The sequence below is a fragment of the Brachyhypopomus gauderio genome, unplaced genomic scaffold, assembly GCF_052324685.1.
Source record: "Brachyhypopomus gauderio isolate BG-103 unplaced genomic scaffold, BGAUD_0.2 sc98, whole genome shotgun sequence".
In the NCBI taxonomy this organism is placed as follows: Eukaryota; Metazoa; Chordata; class Actinopteri; order Gymnotiformes; family Hypopomidae; genus Brachyhypopomus; species Brachyhypopomus gauderio.
The window spans coordinates 155,473-170,734 of record NW_027506919.1 but is presented as its reverse complement, the minus strand read 5'-3'; the positions used below and the strand labels follow the sequence as shown (position 1 = coordinate 170,734).

Sequence of the window (15,262 nt, the reverse complement as noted above, 5' to 3'; positions counted from 1 at the left end):
CGCTGGGATTTGAACCCAGGACTTCCTGTTTACTAGACAGGCGCTATGACCAGCTAAGCCATGGCGCCGCGCCATGGGACTCGAACCCACAACCTTTGAATGGCCACACGCCTGCGTCTAGAAGTCTAATGCGCTATCCATTGCGCCACAGAGCCCAGTATGTGTTTAAGTTTTGACAGTTGCTCTTCAGCAGGAGGCTGAATGTCATGACCTAACAACTGCTTACATAATAGAAAGGCACCGCTGGGATTTGAACCCAGGACTTCCTGTTTACTAGATAGGCGCTATGACCAGCTAAGCCATGGCGCCACGCCATGGCTTTTTACTGTGGATTGGTGTCATTAGTGAGGAGCGATGAATTTTGTTGTTTTCAAAGAAAAAACGACTCTGGGGGGACTCGAACCCACAACCTTTGAATGGCCACACACCTGCGTCTAGAAGCCCAATGTGCTATCCATTGCGCCACAGAGCCCAGTATGTGTTAAAGTTTTGACAGTTGCTCTTCAGCATGAGGCTGAATGTCATGACCTAACAACTGCTTACATAATAGAAAGGCACCGCTGGGATTTGAACCCAGGACTTCCTGTTTACTAGACAGGCGCTATGACCAGCTAAGCCACGGAGCCTCGCCATGGCTTTTTACTGTGGATTGGTGTCATTAGTGAGGAGCGATGAATTTTGTTGTTTTCAAAGAAAAAATGACTCTGGTGGGACTCGAACCCACAACCTTTGAATGGCCACACACCTGCGTCTAGAAGTCCAATGCGCTATCCATTGCGCCACAGAGCCCAGTATGTGTTAAAGTTTTGACAGTTGCTCTTCAGCAGGAGGCTAAATGTCATGACCTAAAAACTGCTTACATAAAGGAAAGGCACCGCTGGGATTTGAACCCAGGACTTCCTGTTTACTAGACAGGCGCTATGACCAGCTAAGCCACGGCGCCATGGCTTTTTACTGTGCATTGGTGTCATTAGTGAGGAGCGATGAATTTTGTTGTTTTCAAAGAAAAAACGACTCTGGTGGTACTCGAACCCACAACCTTTGAATGGCCACACACCTGCGTCTAGAAGTCCAATGCGCTATCCATTGCTCCACAGAGCCCAGTATGTGTTAAAGTTTTGACAGTTGCTCTTCAGCATGAGGCTGAATGTCATGACCTAACAAATGCTTACATAATAGAAAGGCACCGCTGGAATTTGAACCCAGGACTTCCTGTTTACTAGACAGGCGCTATGACCAGCTAAGCCACGGCGCCACGCCATGGCTTTTTACTGTGGATTGGTGTCATTAGTGAGGAGCAATGAATTTTGATGTTTTCAAAGCAAAAACGACTCTGGTGGGACTCGAACCCACAACCTTTGAATGGCCACACACCGGCGTCTAGAAGTCCAATGCGCTATCCATTGCGCCACAGAGCCCAGTATGTGTTAAAGTTTTGACAGTTGCTCTTCAGCATGAGGCTGAATGTCATGACCTAACAACTGCTTACATAATAGAAAGGCACCGCTGGGATTTGAACCCAGGACTTCCTTCCTCGAACCCACAACCTTTGAATGGACACACACCTGCGTCTAGAAGTCCAATGCGCTATCCATTGCTCCACAGAGCCCAGTATGTGTTAAAGTTTTGACAGTTGCTCTTCAGCATGAGGCTGAATGTCATGACCTAACAACTGCTTACATAATAGAAAGGCACCGCTGGGATTTGAACCCAGGACTTCCTGTTTACTAGACAGGCGCTATGACCAGCTAAGCCACGGCGCCACGCCATGGCTTTTTACTGTGGATTGGTGTCATTAGTGAGGAGCGATGAATTTTGTTGTTTTCAAAGAAAAAACGACTTTGGTGGTACTCGAACCCACAACCTTTGAATGGCCACACACCTGCGTCTAGAAGTCCAATGCGCTATCCATTGCGCCACAGAGCCCAGTATGTGTTAAAGTTTTGACAGTTGCTCTTCAGCATGAGGCTGAATGTCATGACCTAACAACTGCTTACATAATAGAAAGGCACCGCTGGGATTTGAACCCAGGACTTCCTGTTTACTAGACAGGCGCTATGACCAGCTAAGCCACGGCGCCGCGCCATGGGACTCGAACCCACAACCTTTGAATGGCCACACACCTGCGTCTAGAAGTCCAATGCGCTATCCATTGCGCCACAGAGCCCAGTATGTGTTAAAGTTTTGACAGTTGCTCTTCAGCAGGAGGCTAAATGTCATGACCTAACAACTGCTTACATAAAGGAAAGGCACCGCTGGGATTTGAACCCAGGACTTCCTGTTTACTAGACAGGCGCTATGACCAGCTAAGCCACGGCGCCACGCCATGGCTTTTTACTGTGCATTGGTGTCATTAGTGAGGAGCGATGAATTTTGTTGTTTTCAAAGAAAAAAATGACTCGGGTGGGACTCGAACCCACAACCTTTGAATGGCCACACACCTGCGTCTAGAAGTCCAATGCGCTATCCATTGCGCCACAGAGCCCAGTATGTGTTAAAGTTTTGACAGTTGCTCTTCAGCAGGAGGCTAAATGTCATGACCTAACAACTGCTTACATAAAGGAAAGGCACCGCTGGGATTTGAACCCAGGACTTCCTGTTTACTAGACAGGCGCTATGACCAGCTAAGCCACGGCGCCGCGCCATGGCTTTTTACTGTGCATTGGTGTCATTAGTGAGGAGCGATGAATTTTGTTGTTTTCAAAGAAAAAACGACTCTGGTGGTACTCGAACCCACAACCTTTGAATGGCCACACACCTGCGTCTAGAAGTCCAATGCGCTATCCATTGCGCCACAGAGCCCAGTATGTGTTAAAGTTTTGACAGTTGCTCTTCAGCATGAGGCTGAATGTCATGACCTAACAACTGCTTACATAATAGAAAGGCACCGCTGGGATTTGAACCCAGGACTTCCTGTTTACTAGACAGGCGCTATGACCAGCTAAGCCCAGCGCCGCGCCATGGGACTCGAACCCACAACCTTTGAATGGCCACACACCTGCGTCTAGAAGTCCAATGCGCTATCCATTGCGCCACAGAGCCCAGTATTTGTTAAAGTTTTGACAGTTGCTCTTCAGCAGGAGGCTAAATGTCATGACCTAACAACTGCTTACATAAAGGAAAGGCACCGCTGGGATTTGAACCCAGGACTTCCTGTTTACTAGACAGGCGCTATGACCAGCTAAGCCACGGCGCCGCGCCATGGCTTTTTACTGTGCATTGGTGTCATTAGTGAGGAGCGATGAATTTTGTTGTTTTCAAAGAAAAAATGACTCGGGTGGGACTCGAACCCACAACCTTTGAATGGCCACACACCTGCGTCTAGAAGTCCAATGCGCTATCCATTGCGCCACAAAGCCCAGTTTGTGTTAAAGTTTTGACAGTTGCTCTTCAGCATGAGGCTGAATGTCATGACCTAACAACTGCTTACATAAAGGAAAGGCACCGCTGGGATTTGAACCCAGGACTTCCTGTTTACTAGACAGGCGCTATGACCAGCTAAGCCACGGCGCCGCGCCATGGCTTTTTACTGTGCATTGGTGTCATTAGTGAGGAGCGATGAATTTTGTTGTTTTCAAAGAAAAAACGACTCTGGTGGTACTCGAACCCACAACCTTTGAATGGCCACACACCTGCTTCTAGAAGTCCAATGCGCTATCCATTGCTCCACAGAGCCCAGTATGTGTTAAAGTTTTGACAGTTGCTCTTCAGCATGAGGCTGAATGTCATGACCTAACAACTGCTTACATAATAGAAAGGCACCGCTGGAATTTGAACCCAGGACTTCCTGTTTACTAGACAGGCGCTATGACCAGCTAAGCCACGGCGCCACGCCATGGCTTTTTACTGTGGATTGGTGTCATTAGTGAGGAGCGATGAATTTTGTTGTTTTCAAAGCAAAAACGACTCTGGTGGGACTCAAACCCACAACCTTTGAACGGCCACACACCTGCGTCTAGAAGTCTAATGCGCTATCCATTGCGCCACAGAGCCCAGTATGTGTTAAAGTTTTGACAGTTGCTCTTCAGCAGGAGGCTGAATGTCATGACCTAACAACTGCTTACATAATAGAAAGGCACCGCTGGGATTTGAACCCAGGACTTCCTCTTTACTAGACAGGCGATATGACCAGCTAAGCCACGGCGCCACGCCATGGCTTTTTACTGTGGATTGGTGTCATTAGTGAGGAGCGATGAATTTTGTTGTTTTCAAAGAAAAAACGACTCTGGGGGGACTCGAACCCACAACCTTTGAATGGCCACACACCTGCGTCTAGAAGTCCAATGCGCTATCCATTGCGCCACAGAGCCCAGTATGTGTTAAAGTTTTGACAGTTGCTCTTCAGCATGAGGCTGAATGTCATGACCTAACAACTGCTTACATAATAGAAAGGCACCGCTGGGATTTGAACCCAGGACTTCCTGTTTACTAGACAGGCGCTATGACCAGCTAAGCCACGGCGCCACGCCATGGCTGTTTACTGTGGATTGGTGTCATTAGTGAGGAGCGATGAATTTTGTTGTTTTCAAAGAAAAAACGACTCTGGTGGGACTCGAACCCACAACCTTTGAATGGCCACACACCTGCGTCTAGAAGTCCAATGCGCTATCCATTGCGCCACAGAGCCCAGTATGTGTTAAAGTTTTGACAGTTGCTCTTCAGCATGAGGCTGAATGTCATGACCTAACAACTGCTTACATAATAGAAAGGCACCGCTGGGATTTGAACCCAGGACTTCCTGTTTACTAGACAGGCGCTATGACCAGCTAAGCCATGGCGCCGCGCCATGGGACTCGAACCCACAACCTTTGAATGGCCACACACCTGCGTCTAGAAGTCTAATGCGCTATCCATTGCGCCACAGAGCCCAGTATGTGTTAAAGTTTTGACAGTTGCTCTTCAGCAGGAGGCTGAATGTCATGACCTAACAACTGCTTACATAATAGAAAATCACCGCTGGGATTTGAACCCAGGACTTCCTGTTTACTAGACAGGCGCTATGACCAGCTAAGCCACGGCGCCACGCCATGGCTTTTTACTGTGGATTGGTGTCATTAGTGAGGAGCAATGAATTTTGTTGTTTTCAAAGCAAAAACGACTCTGGTGGGACTCGAACCCACAACCTTTGAATGGCCACACACCTGCGTCTAGAAGTCCAATGCGCTATCCATTGCGCCACAGAGCCCAGTATGTGTTAAAGTTTTGACAGTTGCTCTTCAGCATGAGGCTGAATGTCATGACCTAACAACTGCTTACATAATAGAAAGGCACCGCTGGGATTTGAACCCAGGACTTCCTTCCTCGAACCCACAACCTTTGAATGGACACACACCTGCGTCTAGAAGTCCAATGCGCTATCCATTGCTCCACAGAGCCCAGTATGTGTTAAAGTTTTGACAGTTGCTCTTCAGCATGAGGCTGAATGTCATGACCTAACAACTGCTTACATAATAGAAAGGCACCGCTGGGATTTGAACCCAGGACTTCCTGTTTACTAGACAGGCGCTATGACCAGCTAAGCCACGGCGCCACGCCATGGCTTTTTACTGTGGATTGGTGTCATTAGTGAGGAGCGATGAATTTTGTTGTTTTCAAAGAAAAAACGACTTTGGTGGTACTCGAACCCACAACCTTTGAATGGCCACACACCTGCATCTAGAAGTCCAATGCGCTATCCATTGCGCCACAGAGCCCAGTATGTGTTAAAGTTTTGACAGTTGCTCTTCAGCATGAGGCTGAATGTCATGACCTAACAACTGCTTACATAATAGAAAGGCACCGCTGGGATTTGAACCCAGGACTTCCTGTTTACTAGACAGGCGCTATGACCAGCTAAGCCACGGCGCCGCGCCATGGGACTCGAACCCACAACCTTTGAATGGCCACACACCTGCGTCTAGAAGTCCAATGCGCTATCCATTGCGCCACAGAGCCCAGTATGTGTTAAAGTTTTGACAGTTGCTCTTCAGCAGGAGGCTAAATGTCATGACCTAACAACTGCTTACATAAAGGAAAGGCACCGCTGGGATTTGAACCCAGGACTTCCTGTTTACTAGACAGGCGCTATGACCAGCTAAGCCACGGTGCCACGCCATGGCTTTTTACTGTGCATTGGTGTCATTAGTGAGGAGCGATGAATTTTGTTGTTTTCAAAGAAAAAAATGACTCGGGTGGGACTCGAACCCACAACCTTTGAATGGCCACACACCTGCGTCTAGAAGTCCAATGCGCTATCCATTGCGCCACAAAGCCCAGTTTGTGTTAAAGTTTTGACAGTTGCTCTTCAGCATGAGGCTGAATGTCATGACCTAACAACTGCTTACATAAAGGAAAGGCACCGCTGGGATTTGAACCCAGGACTTCCTGTTTACTAGACAGGCGCTATGACCAGCTAAGCCACGGCGCCGCGCCATGGCTTTTTACTGTGCATTGGTGTCATTAGTGAGGAGCGATGAATTTTGTTGTTTTCAAAGAAAAAACGACTCTGGTGGTACTCGAACCCACAACCTTTGAATGGCCACACACCTGCGTCTAGAAGTCCAATGCGCTATCCATTGCTCCACAGAGCCCAGTATGTGTTAAAGTTTTGACAGTTGCTCTTCAGCATGAGGCTGAATGTCATGACCTAACAACTGCTTACATAATAGAAAGGCACCGCTGGAATTTGAACCCAGGACTTCCTGTTTACTAGACAGGCGCTATGACCAGCTAAGCCACGGCGCCACGCCATGGCTTTTTACTGTGGATTGGTGTCATTAGTGAGGAGCGATGAATTTTGTTGTTTTCAAAGCAAAAACGACTCTGGTGGGACTCAAACCCACAACCTTTGAATGGCCACACACCTGCGTCTAGAAGTCCAATGCGCTATCCATTGCGCCACAGAGCCCAGTATGTGTTAAAGTTTTGACAGTTGCTCTTCAGCATGAGGCTGAATGTCATGACCTAACAACTGCTTACATAATAGAAAGGCACCGCTGGGATTTGAACCCAGGACTTCCTGTTTACTAGACAGGCGCTATGACCAGCTAAGCCACGGCGCCACGCCATGGCTTTTTACTGTGGATTGGTGTCATTAGTGAGGAGCGATGAATTTTGTTGTTTTCAAAGAAAAAATGACTCTGGTGGGACTCGAACCCACAACCTTTGAATGGCCACACACCTGCGTCTAGAAGTCCAATGCGCTATCCATTGCACCACAGAGCCCAGTATGTGTTAAAGTTTTGACAGTTGCTCTTCAGCATGAGGCTGAATGTCATGACCTAACAACTGCTTACATAATAGAAAGGCACCGCTGGGATTTGAACCCAGGACTTCCTGTTTACTAGACAGGCGCTATGACCAGCTAAGCCACGGCGCCACGCCATGGCTTTTTACTGTGGATTGGTGTCATTAGTGAGGAGCGATGAATTTTGTTGTTTTCAAAGAAAAAACGACTCTGGGGGGACTCGAACCCACAACCTTTGAATGGCCACACACCTGCGTCTAGAAGTCCAATGCGCTATCCATTGCGCCACAGAGCCCAGTATGTGTTAAAGTTTTGACAGTTGCTCTTCAGCATGAGGCTGAATGTCATGACCTAACAACTGCTTACATAATAGAAAGGCACCGCTGGGATTTGAACCCAGGACTTCCTTCCTCGAACCCACAACCTTTGAATGGACACACACCTGCGTCTAGAAGTCCAATGCGCTATCCATTGCTCCACAGAGCCCAGTATGTGTTAAAGTTTTGACAGTTGCTCTTCAGCATGAGGCTGAATGTCATGACCTAACAACTGCTTACATAATAGAAAGGCACCGCTGGGATTTGAACCCAGGACTTCCTGTTTACTAGACAGGCGCTATGACCAGCTAAGCCACGGCGCCACGCCATGGCTTTTTACTGTGGATTGGTGTCATTAGTGAGGAGCGATGAATTTTGTTGTTTTCAAAGAAAAAACGACTCTGGTGGGACTCGAACCCACAACCTTTGAATGGCCACACACCTGCGTCTAGAAGTCCAATGCGCTATCCATTGCGCCACAGAGCCCAGTATGTGTTAAAGTTTTGACAGTTGCTCTTCAGCATGAGGCTGAATGTCATGACCTAACAACTGCTTACATAATAGAAAGGCACCGCTGGGATTTGAACCCAGGACTTCCTGTTTACTAGACAGGCGCTATGACCAGCTAAGCCACGGCGCCACGCCATGGCTTTTTACTGTGGATTGGTGTCATTAGTGAGGAGCGATGAATTTTGTTGTTTTCAAAGAAAAAACGACTCTGGGGGGACTCGAACCCACAACCTTTGAATGGCCACACACCTGCGTCTAGAAGTCCAATGCGCTATCCATTGCGCCACAGAGCCCAGTATGTGTTAAAGTTTTGACAGTTGCTCTTCAGCATGAGGCTGAATGTCATGACCTAACAACTGCTTACATAATAGAAAGGCACCGCTGGGATTTGAACCCAGGACTTCCTTCCTCGAACCCACAACCTTTGAATGGACACACACCTGCGTCTAGAAGTCCAATGCGCTATCCATTGCTCCACAGAGCCCAGTATGTGTTAAAGTTTTGACAGTTGCTCTTCAGCATGAGGCTGAATGTCATGACCTAACAACTGCTTACATAATAGAAAGGCACCGCTGGGATTTGAACCCAGGACTTCCTGTTTACTAGACAGGCGCTATGACCAGCTAAGCCACGGCGCCACGCCATGGCTTTTTACTGTGGATTGGTGTCATTAGTGAGGAGCGATGAATTTTGTTGTTTTCAAAGAAAAAACGACTTTGGTGGTACTCGAACCCACAACCTTTGAATGGCCACACACCTGCGTCTAGAAGTCCAATGCGCTATCCATTGCGCCACAGAGCCCAGTATGTGTTAAAGTTTTGACAGTTGCTCTTCAGCATGAGGCTGAATGTCATGACCTAACAACTGCTTACATAATAGAAAGGCACCGCTGGGATTTGAACCCAGGACTTCCTGTTTACTAGACAGGCGCTATGACCAGCTAAGCCACGGCGCCGCGCCATGGGACTCGAACCCACAACCTTTGAATGGCCACACACCTGCGTCTAGAAGTCCAATGCGCTATCCATTGCGCCACAGAGCCCAGTATGTGTTAAAGTTTTGACAGTTGCTCTTCAGCAGGAGGCTAAATATCATGACCTAACAACTGCTTACATAAAGGAAAGGCACCGCTGGGATTTGAACCCAGGACTTCCTGTTTACTAGACAGGCGCTATGACCAGCTAAGCCACGGTGCCACGCCATGGCTTTTTACTGTGCATTGGTGTCATTAGTGAGGAGCGATGAATTTTGTTGTTTTCAAAGAAAAAAATGACTCGGGTGGGACTCGAACCCACAACCTTTGAATGGCCACACACCTGCGTCTAGAAGTCCAATGCGCTATCCATTGCGCCACAAAGCCCAGTTTGTGTTAAAGTTTTGACAGTTGCTCTTCAGCATGAGGCTGAATGTCATGACCTAACAACTGCTTACATAAAGGAAAGGCACCGCTGGGATTTGAACCCAGGACTTCCTGTTTACTAGACAGGCGCTATGACCAGCTAAGCCACGGCGCCGCGCCATGGCTTTTTACTGTGCATTGGTGTCAATAGTGAGGAGCGATGAATTTTGTTGTTTTCAAAGAAAAAACAACTCTGGTGGTACTCGAACCCACAACCTTTGAATGGCCACACACCTGCGTCTAGAAGTCCAATGCGCTATCCATTGCGCCACAGAGCCCAGTTTGTGTTAAAGTTTTGACAGTTGCTCTTCAGCATGAGGCTAAATGTCATGACCTAACAACTGCTTACATAAAGGAAAGGCACCGCTGGGATTTGAACCCAGGACTTCCTGTTTACTAGACAGGCGCTATGACCAGCTAAGCCACGGCCCCGCGCCATGGCTTTTTACTGTGCATTGGTGTCAATAGTGAGGAGCGATGAATTTTGTTGTTTTCAAAGAAAAAACAACTCTGGTGGTACTCGAACCCACAACCTTTGAATGGCCACACACCTGCGTCTAGAAGTCCAATGCGCTATCCATTGCGCCACAGAGCCCAGTATGTGTTAAAGTTTTGACAGTTGCTCTTCAGCAGGAGGCTAAATGTCATGACCTAACAACTGCTTACATAAAGGAAAGGCACCGCTGGGATTTGAACCCAGGACTTCCTGTTTACTAGACAGGCGCTATGACCAGCTAAGCCACGGCGCCGCGCCATGGCTTTTTACTGTGCATTGGTGTCATTAGTGAGGAGCGATGAATTTTGTTGTTTTCAAAGAAAAAACGACTCTGGTGGTACTCGAACCCACAACCTTTGAATGGCCACACACCTGCGTCTAGAAGTCCAATGCGCTATCCATTGCGCCACAGAGCCCAGTATGTGTTAAAGTTTTGACAGTTGCTCTTCAGCATGAGGCTGAATGTCATGACCTAACAACTGCTTACATAATAGAAAGGCACCGCTGGGATTTGAACCCAGGACTTCCTGTTTACTAGACAGGCGCTATGACCAGCTAAGCCACGGCGCCACGCCATGGCTTTTTACTGTGGATTGGTGTCATTAGTGAGGAGCGATGAATTTTGTTGTTTTCAAAGAAAAAACGACTCTGGTGGTACTCGAACCCACAACCTTTGAATGGCCACACACCTGCGTCTAGAAGTCCAATGCGCTATCCATTGCGCCACAGAGCCCAGTATGTGTTAAAGTTTTGACAGTTGCTCTTCAGCATGAGGCTGAATGTCATGACCTAACAACTGCTTACATAATAGAAAGGCACCGCTGGGATTTGAACCCAGGACTTCCTGTTTACTAGACAGGCGCTATGACCAGCTAAGCCCAGCGCCGCGCCATGGGACTCGAACCCACAACCTTTGAATGGCCACACACCTGCGTCTAGAAGTCCAATGCGCTATCCATTGCACCACAGAGCCCAGTATGTGTTAAAGTTTTGACAGTTGCTCTTCAGCAGGAGGCTAAATGTCATGACCTAACAACTGCTTACATAAAGGAAAGGCACCGCTGGGATTTGAACCCAGGACTTCCTGTTTACTAGACAGGCGCTATGACCAGCTAAGCCACGGTGCCACGCCATGGCTTTTTACTGTGCATTGGTGTCATTAGTGAGGAGCGATGAATTTTGTTGTTTTCAAAGAAAAAAATGACTCGGGTGGGACTCGAACCCACAACCTTTGAATGGCCACACACCTGCGTCTAGAAGTCCAATGCGCTATCCATTGCGCCACAAAGCCCAGTTTGTGTTAAAGTTTTGACAGTTGCTCTTCAGCATGAGGCTGAATGTCATGACCTAACAACTGCTTACATAAAGGAAAGGCACCGCTGGGATTTGAACCCAGGACTTCCTGTTTACTAGACAGGCGCTATGACCAGCTAAGCCACGGCGCCGCGCCATGGCTTTTTACTGTGCATTGGTGTCATTAGTGAGGAGCGATGAATTTTGTTGTTTTCAAAGAAAAAACGACTCTGGTGGTACTCGAACCCACAACCTTTGAATGGCCACACACCTGCGTCTAGAAGTCCAATGCGATATCCATTGCTCCACAGAGCCCAGTATGTGTTAAAGTTTTGACAGTTGCTCTTCAGCATGAGGCTGAATGTCATGACCTAACAACTGCTTACATAATAGAAAGGCACCGCTGGAATTTGAACCCAGGACTTCCTGTTTACTAGACAGGCGCTATGACCAGCTAAGCCACGGCGCCACGCCATGGCTTTTTACTGTGGATTGGTGTCATTAGTGAGGAGCGATGAATTTTGTTGTTTTCAAAGCAAAAACGACTCTGGTGGGACTCAAACCCACAACCTTTGAATGGCCACACACCTGCGTCTAGAAGTCCAATGCGCTATCCATTGCGCCACAGAGCCCAGTATGTGTTAAAGTTTTGACAGTTGCTCTTCAGCATGAGGCTGAATGTCATGACCTAACAACTGCTTACATAATAGAAAGGCACCGCTGGGATTTGAACCCAGGACTTCCTGTTTACTAGACAGGCGCTATGACCAGCTAAGCCACGGCGCCACGCCATGGCTTTTTACTGTGGATTGGTGTCATTAGTGAGGAGCGATGAATTTTGTTGTTTTCAAAGAAAAAACGACTCTGGTGGGACTCGAACCCACAACCTTTGAATGGCCACACACCTGCGTCTAGAAGTCCAATGCGCTATCCATTGCACCACAGAGCCCAGTATGTGTTAAAGTTTTGACAGTTGCTCTTCAGCATGAGGCTGAATGTCATGACCTAACAACTGCTTACATAATAGAAAGGCACCGCTGGGATTTGAACCCAGGACTTCCTGTTTACTAGACAGGCGCTATGACCAGCTAAGCCACGGCGCCACGACATGGCTTTTTACTGTGGATTGGTGTCATTAGTGAGGAGCGATGAATTTTGTTGTTTTCAAAGAAAAAACGACTCTGGGGGGACTCGAACCCACAACCTTTGAATGGCCACACACCTGCATCTAGAAGTCCAATGCGCTATCCATTGCGCCACAGAGCCCAGTATGTGTTAAAGTTTTGACAGTTGCTCTTCAGCATGAGGCTGAATGTCATGACCTAACAACTGCTTACATAATAGAAAGGCACCGCTGGGATTTGAACCCAGGACTTCCTTCCTCGAACCCACAACCTTTGAATGGACACACACCTGCGTCTAGAAGTCCAATGCGCTATCCATTGCTCCACAGAGCCCAGTATGTGTTAAAGTTTTGACAGTTGCTCTTCAGCATGAGGCTGAATGTCATGACCTAACAACTGCTTACATAATAGAAAGGCACCGCTGGGATTTGAACCCAGGACTTCCTGTTTACTAGACAGGCGCTATGACCAGCTAAGCCACGGCGCCACGCCATGGCTTTTTACTGTGGATTGGTGTCATTAGTGAGGAGCGATGAATTTTGTTGTTTTCAAAGAAAAAACGACTTTGGTGGTACTCGAACCCACAACCTTTGAATGGCCACACACCTGCGTCTAGAAGTCCAATGCGCTATCCATTGCACCACAGAGCCCAGTATGTGTTAAAGTTTTGACAGTTGCTCTTCAGCATGAGGCTGAATGTCATGACCTAACAACTGCTTACATAATAGAAAGGCACCGCTGGGATTTGAACCCAGGACTTCCTGTTTACTAGACAGGCGCTATGACCAGCTAAGCCACGGCGCCGCGCCATGGGACTCGAACCCACAACCTTTGAATGGCCACACACCTGCGTCTAGAAGTCCAATGCGCTATCCATTGCACCACAGAGCCCAGTATGTGTTAAAGTTTTGACAGTTGCTCTTCAGCATGAGGCTGAATGTCATGACCTAACAACTGCTTACATAATAGAAAGGCACCGCTGGGATTTGAACCCAGGACTTCCTGTTTACTAGACAGGCGCTATGACCAGCTAAGCCACGGCGCCACGACATGGCTTTTTACTGTGGATTGGTGTCATTAGTGAGGAGCGATGAATTTTGTTGTTTTCAAAGAAAAAACGACTCTGGGGGGACTCGAACCCACAACCTTTGAATGGCCACACACCTGCGTCTAGAAGTCCAATGCGCTATCCATTGCGCCACAGAGCCCAGTATGTGTTAAAGTTTTGACAGTTGCTCTTCAGCATGAGGCTGAATGTCATGACCTAACAACTGCTTACATAATAGAAAGGCACCGCTGGGATTTGAACCCAGGACTTCCTTCCTCGAACCCACAACCTTTGAATGGACACACACCTGCGTCTAGAAGTCCAATGCGCTATCCATTGCTCCACAGAGCCCAGTATGTGTTAAAGTTTTGACAGTTGCTCTTCAGCATGAGGCTGAATGTCATGACCTAACAACTGCTTACATAATAGAAAGGCACCGCTGGGATTTGAACCCAGGACTTCCTGTTTACTAGACAGGCGCTATGACCAGCTAAGCCACGGCGCCACGCCATGGCTTTTTACTGTGGATTGGTGTCATTAGTGAGGAGCGATGAATTTTGTTGTTTTCAAAGAAAAAACGACTTTGGTGGTACTCGAACCCACAACCTTTGAATGGCCACACACCTGCGTCTAGAAGTCCAATGCGCTATCCATTGCACCACAGAGCCCAGTATGTGTTAAAGTTTTGACAGTTGCTCTTCAGCATGAGGCTGAATGTCATGACCTAACAACTGCTTACATAATAGAAAGGCACCGCTGGGATTTGAACCCAGGACTTCCTGTTTACTAGACAGGCGCTATGACCAGCTAAGCCACGGCGCCGCGCCATGGGACTCGAACCCACAACCTTTGAATGGCCACACACCTGCGTCTAGAAGTCCAATGCGCTATCCATTGCGCCACAGAGCCCAGTATGTGTTAAAGTTTTGACAGTTGCTCTTCAGCAGGAGGCTAAATGTCATGACCTAACAACTGCTTACATAAAGGAAAGGCACCGCTGGGATTTGAACCCAGGACTTCCTGTTTACTAGACAGGCGCTATGACCAGCTAAGCCACGGTGCCACGCCATGGCTTTTTACTGTGCATTGGTGTCATTAGTGAGGAGCGATGAATTTTGTTGTTTTCAAAGAAAAAAATGACTCGGGTGGGACTCGAACCCACAACCTTTGAATGGCCACACACCTGCGTCTAGAAGTCCAATGCGCTATCCATTGCGCCACAAAGCCCAGTTTGTGTTAAAGTTTTGACAGTTGCTCTTCAGCATGAGGCTGAATGTCATGACCTAACAACTGCTTACATAAAGGAAAGGCACCGCTGGGATTTGAACCCAGGACTTCCTGTTTACTAGACAGGCGCTATGACCAGCTAAGCCACGGCGCCGCGCCATGGCTTTTTACTGTGCATTGGTGTCAATAGTGAGGAGCGATGAATTTTGTTGTTTTCAAAGAAAAAACAACTCTGGTGGTACTCGAACCCACAACCTTTGAATGGCCACACACCTGCGTCTAGAAGTCCAATGCGCTATCCATTGCGCCACAGAGCCCAGTATGTGTTAAAGTTTTGACAGTTGCTCTTCAGCAGGAGGCTAAATGTCATGACCTAACAACTGCTTACATAAAGGAAAGGCACCGCTGGGATTTGAACCCAGGACTTCCTGTTTACTAGACAGGCGCTATGACCAGCTAAGCCACGGCGCCGCGCCATGGCTTTTTACTGTGCATTGGTGTCATTAGTGAGGAGCGATGAATTTTGTTGTTTTCAAAGAAAAAACGACTCTGGTGGTACTCGAACCCACAACCTTTGAATGGCCACACACCTGCGTCTAGAAGTCCAATGCGCTATCCATTGC

At 47.9% G+C, this 15,262-nt stretch overlaps 10 non-coding genes across 10 annotated transcripts; all 10 read right to left on the bottom strand.

Moving 5' to 3' along the window:
* Positions 1 to 699: 699 nt before the first annotated feature.
* Positions 700 to 789, bottom strand: trnar-ucu (transfer RNA arginine (anticodon UCU)). Its single transcript is given in 2 exon segments — positions 700 to 735; positions 753 to 789. It is a non-coding gene; the product is annotated as a tRNA-Arg (tRNA).
* A 539-nt stretch (positions 790 to 1,328) lies between these two features.
* trnar-ucu (transfer RNA arginine (anticodon UCU)) lies at positions 1,329 to 1,418 on the bottom strand. The gene is given in 2 exon segments: positions 1,329 to 1,364; positions 1,382 to 1,418. It is a non-coding gene; the product is annotated as a tRNA-Arg (tRNA).
* Positions 1,419 to 4,537: 3,119 nt separating this feature from the next.
* trnar-ucu (transfer RNA arginine (anticodon UCU)) lies at positions 4,538 to 4,627 on the bottom strand. The gene is given in 2 exon segments: positions 4,538 to 4,573; positions 4,591 to 4,627. It is a non-coding gene; the product is annotated as a tRNA-Arg (tRNA).
* Positions 4,628 to 5,095: 468 nt separating this feature from the next.
* On the bottom strand, positions 5,096 to 5,185 carry trnar-ucu (transfer RNA arginine (anticodon UCU)). The gene is given in 2 exon segments: positions 5,096 to 5,131; positions 5,149 to 5,185. It is a non-coding gene; the product is annotated as a tRNA-Arg (tRNA).
* Positions 5,186 to 6,014: 829 nt separating this feature from the next.
* trnat-agu (transfer RNA threonine (anticodon AGU)) lies at positions 6,015 to 6,088 on the bottom strand. The gene has a single exon. It is a non-coding gene; the product is annotated as a tRNA-Thr (tRNA).
* Positions 6,089 to 7,113: 1,025 nt separating this feature from the next.
* On the bottom strand, positions 7,114 to 7,203 carry trnar-ucu (transfer RNA arginine (anticodon UCU)). The gene is given in 2 exon segments: positions 7,114 to 7,149; positions 7,167 to 7,203. It is a non-coding gene; the product is annotated as a tRNA-Arg (tRNA).
* A 735-nt stretch (positions 7,204 to 7,938) lies between these two features.
* trnar-ucu (transfer RNA arginine (anticodon UCU)) lies at positions 7,939 to 8,028 on the bottom strand. Its single transcript is given in 2 exon segments — positions 7,939 to 7,974; positions 7,992 to 8,028. It is a non-coding gene; the product is annotated as a tRNA-Arg (tRNA).
* Positions 8,029 to 9,174: 1,146 nt separating this feature from the next.
* On the bottom strand, positions 9,175 to 9,248 carry trnat-agu (transfer RNA threonine (anticodon AGU)). Its single transcript has one exon. It is a non-coding gene; the product is annotated as a tRNA-Thr (tRNA).
* Positions 9,249 to 11,000: 1,752 nt separating this feature from the next.
* Positions 11,001 to 11,074, bottom strand: trnat-agu (transfer RNA threonine (anticodon AGU)). The gene has a single exon. It is a non-coding gene; the product is annotated as a tRNA-Thr (tRNA).
* A 3,327-nt stretch (positions 11,075 to 14,401) lies between these two features.
* trnat-agu (transfer RNA threonine (anticodon AGU)) lies at positions 14,402 to 14,475 on the bottom strand. The gene has a single exon. It is a non-coding gene; the product is annotated as a tRNA-Thr (tRNA).
* Positions 14,476 to 15,262: the final 787 nt, after the last annotated feature.